The sequence below is a fragment of the Octopus sinensis genome, linkage group LG14, assembly GCF_006345805.1.
Source record: "Octopus sinensis linkage group LG14, ASM634580v1, whole genome shotgun sequence".
In the NCBI taxonomy this organism is placed as follows: domain Eukaryota; kingdom Metazoa; phylum Mollusca; class Cephalopoda; order Octopoda; family Octopodidae; genus Octopus; species Octopus sinensis.
The window spans coordinates 4,337,745-4,347,744 of NC_043010.1; the positions used below are offsets into that span (position 1 = coordinate 4,337,745).

The 10,000-nt window shown below is 31.8% G+C and overlaps 1 protein-coding gene and 1 long non-coding RNA gene across 11 annotated transcripts in view; both read right to left on the reverse strand.

Annotated features, from left to right (window-relative positions):
• Positions 1 to 5,819, reverse strand: part of LOC118766061 — a 27,758-nt gene extending 21,939 nt beyond the window's left edge. The window contains exon 1 of the long non-coding RNA XR_005001992.1: positions 5,809 to 5,819. This is a non-coding gene — a long non-coding RNA (uncharacterized LOC118766061). The remainder of the gene's footprint in view (positions 1 to 5,808) is intronic.
• LOC115219531 (protocadherin-17-like) overlaps positions 1 to 10,000 on the reverse strand; it is a 146,355-nt gene that overhangs the window by 73,115 nt on the left and 63,240 nt on the right. The window lies entirely within an intron of this gene.

The following is a 10,000-nucleotide window of genomic DNA, read 5'->3' on the forward strand; positions in this document are numbered from 1 at the left end:
AAAAAGTGTCTACAAGTCATGCAGCTGCTTATTTAACGACACGCTCTGGGGGCATTTTAATAAATTTTGAAAGGCAGGAAAAAGCAGCCTTCTCTTGATGTGTTTCTAATGAAATGAACTGCAAGTGTGAAAAGTGAAGAAAAGTGTGTCCAAAAATGCTAGATTACGCGAAGTGTGAGAAGAAAACGCCAGAAATTGTTCTTTGTGAAATCATAATGGAAGGAAATTCTCCTTCAAACAATATAATCCAATATCTTCCCCCTGCTCCATCGTATTCCCTCACATAGTTTGTCCATCGTTAAAGTAATAATAATAAAAACCACTTTCACACGGGTTGGCCAAAAGTCACTGAGAGTAAATCAAAACCATTAATTCTAAGATTATTTATGTTTGTGTTTAACAACTGAAAGAATTTAATAAAAGTATCTAAATATGAAATTTAGGAAAATGTTCAAACTGAAGTCCTTTTTGAGTGACACCATTTTTCCAAATGAATAAATAAAATTGAATATTAAGTATTTATGGAATTTCGATTTACTGTCAGGTGACTTTTGGCCAATCCTCTATTTCTGTTGCATTCTCTTTTATTATGTTTCACAATTAGCATTTTCCTAGTAACTGCATCTTTTTGTTTTAAAGCCACAAAAAAATCATTTTTGGGTGGTTTGTGGGCTAGAATGGATTAATCATATTTTAGATAATTTCCATGGGGAAAATTGATTGTAAAATGAATATAAATCACAAAATGAGCTCAGGTATGGAAAGAATTAAACTCATACTGTGAGGTATCGCTCAGTGTGTGATATATATATATATATATATACATAGAAACACACACACCACCACACACCACCAACACACACCACACACATAATATATATATATATATATATATATATATATATATAATACACATACATACACATACATATATATGTATAACACATATGTATGTGATATGATCAATAAGTATCCGGACTTCATTAATCTTTCAGCTATCTAATGCTTATTTGGGGTCTACAGTCTCCTATATTATTGTTTCTGTTATCATCATTTTTAAATTGTTACTCTAGATAATAATAGAGTCAATGATACCTTTACAAATATTTTGTCATAAATTTTTTTTTTCTCATGAATTATTTGCTCTGTATTGAAATTATTTATATATATATACACTCTTTTACTCTTTTACTTGTTTCAGTCATTTGACTGCGGCCATGCTGGAGCACCGCCTTTAATCGAGCAACTCGACCCCGGGACTTATTCTTTTGTAAGCCCAGTACTTATTCTATCGGTCTCTTTTGCTGAACCGCTAAGTGACGGGGACGTAAACACACCAGCATCGGTTGTCAAGCAATGCTAGGGGGACAAACACAGACACACAAACATATATATACATATATACGACAGGCTTCTTTCACTTTCCATCTACCAAATCCACTCACAAGGCATTGGTCAGCCCGGGGCTATAGCAGAAGACACTTGCCCAAGATGCTACGCAGTGGGACTGAACCCGGAACCATGTGGTTGGTTAGCAAGCTACTTACCACACATAATGTATATATATATATATATATATATAGTTGAAATTTACAGAAAAGCAAAAGATGAAAACAGGTGTATGAACAACAAATGTGTGTATTAGTTTGATGCTTAGGAAAGTAGGTCTTTTACATTTCGAGCCTATGCTCTTCAAAAGAAAGGAATATGAGGAAGTAAAAAGAGAGAGAGAATAAAAAATCTTGTGGATTTAGTGATCAATCAGTATATAATGTTTTGTTTTTTATCTTTTATGTGTCACAGTTGTATCTCTGGCTATACTGCTGAGTTATGGGAATGTAAACAAACCATCTCCAGTTGTCAAATGATAGTGCGGCAAATGACAAACATAAAACACATGTACATAGACACACACACACTTGCTTATATTGCTCATATATGTGACATATACATACAAGGGTTGGACAAAATAATGGAAACACCTTAAAATTTCAAACAAATTTATTTTAATATGTGCTAGGATCACCTACAGTTTGAATTCAATGAGGTATGGACTCATACAAAGTTTGAATTGTTTCCAAAGGAATTTTTTTCCATTCTTCAGCTAAAACAGTCTCCAGTTCTTGTAGTGATGATGGTGGAGGTTATAAACTCATTACTTGCTTTTCTAAAATGCACCATAAATTTTCAGTATTATTGAGATCTGGGGATTGTCATGGCTCAACTTCACTAGAATGTTCCTCGTGCCATTCAGTAACAACTTTAGCTGTGTGAATTGGTGCATTATCATCCTGAAAAATTGTGTTTCCCTCCAGAAACAGTTCCACAACCATAGGATGAATTTGATCAGATAAAATGCTTAAATAGTCTTGACTATTAATTCTGCCATGAAGGGAAAATCATTGAGCTGGTGGATTTCCAAGATATAGTACCCAGAACATCACAGATCCTCTTCCATGTTTAATGGTTGAGAGAAGGCAGTCTGGATAAAATGCTTCTTTTGGCTGTCTCTACATGTATACTCAGCCGGTGGCTGGAAATAAGGTATAGGATGACTCGCACGAGAAAATAGCATTCTTCCACTGCTCTAGGGACCAATTCCGTAGGTTTTTACTCCACTCTAAATGCTTTGCAACGTTTGTTTTTGAAAGCAGTGGTTTTCTGATTGCAGCCCTCCCATGAAATCTGGCTTTGTGTAGCACAAAGCGAACAGTATTTGTGGAAACTGGGTTCTTGAGGTGGTCATTAAGCTTTGTAGTAATTTTGGGAGCTGTTCTTTTGTGATCCTTTCTAACAATTCATGTAAGAGTCTGATGGTCCCTATCTGAAAGTTTTGGTTTTCTTCAGGATTTTTTTTTTGACGAGGAAGTTTCTCCCTGTTTCTCAAAGACTGTCATTACTTTCAAGATAGTACTTCTTGATACACCAAACATTTCAACTGTTTTCATTATGCTTGTGCCTGTCATATGAGCACCAACAATTTGACCTCTTTGAAAGTCCGATAGATCTGTCATTTTAATAAATTTTAATTACCTAATTCTGATGATATCTGAAAAGAAACAGCAATTTCAGCAAAACATATTAAGCAACACTATAATAAATCAAAAAACATAACAATAAACAAGCTTTTGATGGTTTTATAGATATTTTAAAATTATGATATTATGATGCTAGGTGTTTCCATTATTTTGTCCAACCTTTGTATATACACACACACACAAGTGGCTTCCACACCACTTCTTTCTACCAAATTCAGTCAAAAGGCATTGGTTGACCCAGGGAGAGTATAGACGAAAATTGTCTAATGTAATGTACCATGCAGTGGGACTGAACCTGAAACTAGGTGGTTGCAAAGCAAGGTTCTTAACCACACATCCATTCTTGCATCTATACATGCAGTATATACAGTGATATACATATATATATATGTATGTATATATATATAATATATATATATAGATGTATAATATTATATATATATATATATATATCATATATATATATATATAATATACATATATATATATATATGTGTGTATATATGATTGCACTCATGCTTATACCAGAAAAGACAGAAGGATGAGAGAGAAAGAGAGAGAAAGAGAGAGAGAGAGAGAAAAAGAAGAAGAAGAAATGTGTGAAACAGTGGGGAATGAGGGACAGAAACTGAGAAAGGGAATTCAGAGTGACTCAGTAATCGTGCGACAGAAGAGTTGCAAAGAAAGTCCTTTTTCTGAAGGCAAAGGCAAGGCTGGAGTAAATGAAAGGAAGGACACAGCAGTTCCAGTCACGGAATCGTACTTAAAGGGGCAAGGTATAAAACACTCGGCTCTGTGCTGACATAAATGAACGCTGCAGCAGCAATGTCTGTAGCAGCAGCAGCAGTGGTGACAGTAGCAGCAGCACCAGCAGCAGCAGCACTGCGGTGTGCATCACATTGTGGCTTTCAACACACACAGCCCAGTAGGTGGAGAATGTTTGATCAAAGTTAGTAGAACAATTCCTAGAATAAAGAACTTTTAAAAGATACTTTGATATGTGAAACTGTAGATTATATGCATGCACACACACACACACACACACACACACACACACACATTTGCATATACATACATACATACATACATACATACATACATACCATACATACATACATACATACATACATACATACATACATACATACATACATACATACATACATACATGCATGCATGCATGCATACATACATACATACATAGATACATACATACAAAGGCACAAATACACACATGCATACATAGATATAGCTGTCTAATTATCTATCAGTCTATCGATCTATATTATATATATATATGTATATAATATCTATATATATTATACATATAAATATATATATATACATAATATAATATACTTATATATATATTAAATATTTATATATATATATATATATGAATATGGATAGATATATATATCACATATATATATACATATAAATATATAATAATATATATATATACTTGTATATATATATATATATATAATATATATTATATATATACATATATATGTATATATACAATATATATATATATGCATGTGATGTATACATAAAGACTTATACACACACAGACATACATACATACATACATATATACATACATATGCATATGTATGCATATATACATGCATACACACACCACACACATATATGCACCCACCCCACACACACACACACATTGGGTAGGTTGTCACAACCGTGCACATGTTCAAAGGTAACAATATCAGAATAAAATCGAATGACAAATGAAAAATAAAAATTCGAAGTAGGTAGAAGAAACTTGGATGATGAGTGCAAAGGAAAAAACTAAAAAAAAAAAACAAAAAAAAAACTAACAAATAAAAAATTAAAATAACAATAAAACAAGAAAAACAAAAGAAAGAAAGAAAACTATGTTAGGTGTGAAAGCATGCTAGGTAATAGATGCATGATTTGGAAGTGTGAAGCTGGAAACTAGAGAGATGTTAAAAACTAAATGCTATAGTTTAGTATCCAAGGGACAAGAATGTTGTATTGGCTCCATCGTACAAGCATTTGGGAGCAGACTGATTAAACATGAATAAGTGGAAGAAATGACTGAGTATTATTAGTCATAAGGTATTGTTTCTCTTTATACAACGGGAGAGAGAGAGTGAGAGAGGGAGAGAGAGAGAGAGACAACCGCAAGAGATTCAATGAAGAAATGAATTATATATAAGCACACACATATACTTATATATAATATGTGGGTGTGTGCACGCATGTGTATATATATATATATATGTATATATAAGTGTACGAGTGTGTCTCTATATATATATATGTATCTATATATATATATATATACGTGTGTGTTTATATATATGTTTATATGTATATATACATATGTATATATAATATATATATATATATATATATATACACACATATACATATATATAAATATTTATATGCATATATATATATGTTTATATATATATATATATAAGTAGGTGAATGAATTATCCTATGTTTATCGTCAGCATGGAAAATTCGTTTAACCGAAACCTGGGTAGCAAATTCACGTCGACTCCATCCTTTCATTTATATATATATGTTTATATATATATATTCAAATATATGTATATAAATATATATATATGTACAAATATGTATATCTATACGTATACATATACACACACATACACACACGCACTCACAAGCACACAAACAGACATATATTTTTTTCTCTCTAGTTTCAGCTCAGAGCTGCGGCCATGCTGATGCACCATATATATAAGGGTACCCTGATATATCAATATTTTTATTCAAACTCCTGTGAACACTAACAATACATGTGGTATATCTATCTATATATCTATGTGGGTGCATATATAAAACACATAATATATATACATATATATATAAATACATATATATACATACATATATAATATATATATATATATATATATATCTATATATATATATATATATACAACCTATATATATACATATATATATTATATACATATATATATACATTATAATACATATATATATATATATATTATATACATACATATATATATATATATACATATATATTATATATATGATATATATATATATGTTATATATATTATATAATATATATATTATATTATATATATATTTTATACATACAAAACACATGTATGTCTGTATATGCATGTGTTTGTATATGTATGTATAAACGGTAACAGAAAGCAAAAGGGGCAGTGGACAGTAAAACAATAGCTATTGAAATTAGATAAGAAATTACTCAGATAAAACTTCACAAAGAAAACAATATTGACTTATGATCCACCAGTAAAATAGGTAATAAATGACATTAAATATTTTATGTATTATTGTTTGATTGTTTGATTACATGCCTGTATGTATGCATGTGCATATGTATGTATGCACACGTGTATACATAGTTATATGTGTATGTGTATGCATTTGTATATATGTTAGAACTTATACACATATAGATACATATATACATGAATGCACACACATATTTTCTGTGTGTCTATCTATCTATCTATCTATCTATCTATCTATCTATCTATCTATCTATCAAACAATCTATCTATCTATCTATCTATCTATCTATCAATCTATCTATCAAACAATCTATCTATCTATCTATCTATCTATCAAACAATCCATCTATCTATCTATCATCTATCTATCTATCTATCTATCTATCTATCTATCTATCTATCTATCTATCTATCTATCTATCTATCAAACAATCCATCTATCTATCTATCATCTATCTATCTATCTATCTATCTATCTATCTATCTATCTATCTATCTATCTATCTATCTATCTATCTATCTATCTATCTATTTCACTGTGTGTGAGTGTGTTTTTATATTGACTGGGTTAAAATCCAAGCAGTGTCCTGTTCAAGCACATTCCAGTGTTCCAGATCCGTTATATTCGCGTGCGGTACGAATTGAAGTTGGAAATTCTGGGAAATATTTTCTGCCAAGTAATTATATATCAAAACAGGAGATTGGAAAAATGTTTGGTATTATTTATTCACTATTATACATGTTTCATTTGCAAGAAAGAGTTACAAAATTGTACATGTAGTAGAAACATGTAAGATATCTCTTGTTTGAAATTCTTCAGACAGAGAATCAAATATTATTATGTATTATTTGATATTTTCTGTCTGAAGAATTTTTAATTAGAAATATCTCATATGTTTCTCCTGCATGTACAATTTTGTAACTCCTATTAGCACATGAAACATGTGTAATGGTAAATAAATAATAGCCCAAACTTTTCCAATCTCTCGTTTTCATACATATATATATGCATCCATATGTATACGTGTATCTCTTTCTCTCTCTCGCCATATATATATATATATATAATCTGTGTGTGTTTGTGTAATAAGACAAAATATGCATCTATAGAGAGAGAAAGAGAGAGAGATACAAGAACACATACACACACATGCAGTTATGTTTATATATATATTTCTATATATATATATAGATATATATAATAGAAGAAATGAGGTACTCAGAAATCTGGATGGTTTTATATTTAGATATTTATTAGCATGTTACATATTTTTATAAATCATATATCATATATTAGCGCTTTCGTCCACTCTAGTGGAGTCTTCAAATTGAATTAACTTTTGCAAGAATTTTGACTCTTTTTTTAGTATTATTGAGTGTGTAGGGTGGGGAGAGATATAAGATAGTACAAGAGGGTGAGGAATGTGGAGAAAGTGAGAGAGAGCATGTGTGTGTATGTATGTAACTGAAAGGGATGTTAAAGAAAAAGAAGGAAAGGAAGAAGGAGAGAAAGAAGAAAAAATTGTTGATATTTTTGCAGCTGGTCAGTTTGCCAATAATAAGCGATTCTTGGCTTTTAGTAATGGCAAATTCAGCTGGTCACTCCAAGGGGAACAAAATGTCACTTTTCAAAAAATTGTCTGGATTTACTTTTTATCATTGTCTTGTGAGAGAGTGTGTGTGTGTGTATGTGCGTGTGTGTGTGTGGGTGTCTGTACATCATCTCCAAACCTTGGCCACAGTGAAATGACTGAAACAAGTAAAAGAGTATGTATATATAGGCATCCAGTCATAGAAAACATATCAAATCAGACTGGAACCTGATGCCAGCTCTGGTCAAACCATCCAACCCATGCCAGCATGGAAAACAGACTTTAAATGATGATAATAATATATATATATATGTATATATATATATATATATATATATATATATATATATATATATATAAACAATTGCATGCAGTCTGCTATGAGACCAGGACCTACCATAATCAGGGAACTCAAATGCAGGATTACATTCCTAGAATAAGGTCAGTGCATGACCTTTTAGGCTAATATGAATACTGATTTATACATGCACGTATTACTAAAACGATGACAATCTGCAGACAACTTTTAGGATGAGTTCTGCAACAATTTTGAATAAGAGTTCCAGTAACTATGTTGCTTCTGTGGACGACATTTGTCGTCAGCCATCGAACTATTTGCTCTCAACTATAGTCACCAAACTGTATTAAGCTAATGGCAAAACTTTAAGCAATCCAATGTTACTTACATTAAGAAAATTACCTCTATATAACGGTGAGCTGCTCCCAGGTTGAAAGCTCTAAGACACAGCTCCATTATGTAAAGAACGGGTGTATGAATTTATATATGGAAGATCCTGGAAGTAAGTGGTAGCACCAAACTTTGATATTGAGAGCTATACCAGTCATCATACCAGTTACCATGGCTGAGTGCTGAAGGTTCCCATTCTTTCCCAGATACTGCAAAAGCTTAAAGTGTGTCTGTGTATATGTTTGTATGTGCATTCTTGCTGTCTATTTACATCCATGCACACAAAATATGTCATTTGGCCTGCTTGTCTGTGTTGGTGTCTGTATGCGGTTTCTGCATATATTTGTGTGTGTGTATGTGTGTGTATTTGTGTGTGTGTGTGATTGTATATGTGTATTCTTTGACTTAAAATTTAGCTGTATGAAGCCACTACCACCTTTCCCCACTTTTCTACACACCCACTCTACTGTACAGCCTTCTGGTTTGACCATGTACCCCCATACATCACATCCCTATCTCAATAATAATTACTTCGCTAAGCACTTTGCCTCTCCTGTATACATCACTCAGCAATCCTAATTGACCTTCAAAGGAAAAATACTTAAGCCATAAAAAAGTTCATTCAGCCACATCTTAAATCCCATCTCACATAAAAGGGTTTTTCTTATTCCTGCAAATAACCCAATTACCATTCTTAGATAAATACCGGAAGGAAAAACCAAAACAAAAAAAGGAAGACACAACAAAAAAAAAAGCCTATTTATTTCATGACTTCTCTTGTCCACAAAAACAAGCAAAAATAGAAACTTTCTACAAAAAATGTTAACTTACTCCAAATCACACACATCCAAGCTAAGTCCAACTCCTCCAAACAAAATCCTGCACCTTATGAATACATCAATTTACCAATGTTTTTAATACTTTGAGAATTCCAGCCCAGGATGAAACTACTGGTCACTGAGCCATTGAACCTTTCATTTCCAATGCTAAATATACTTAAGTCCCTCTGTCTATATATGTGTGTATGTGTGTGTATTTGTGTGTGTATTTGTATATATATGCACTTACATAAGTGGGTGTATATATGTGTGGTATGTTTATGTGTATGTGGGACTTGACCATTTCCCAGTGTTTTGAATGTTAAAATACCTAGAATTCTAATGACTCCTACAACAGATTACTGATGTGTGTTTGTGTTGTGTGTGTTGGTGTGTGTATAGATAGATAGATACATACGAACATACATGCATACATACATACATACATACATACATACACAACATATGTTTATAAGCAATATTAATAAAGACTAGACGAGATACCCAGCATTACTCAGGATTAAGACGGCATAGTTTTTCTATTGGT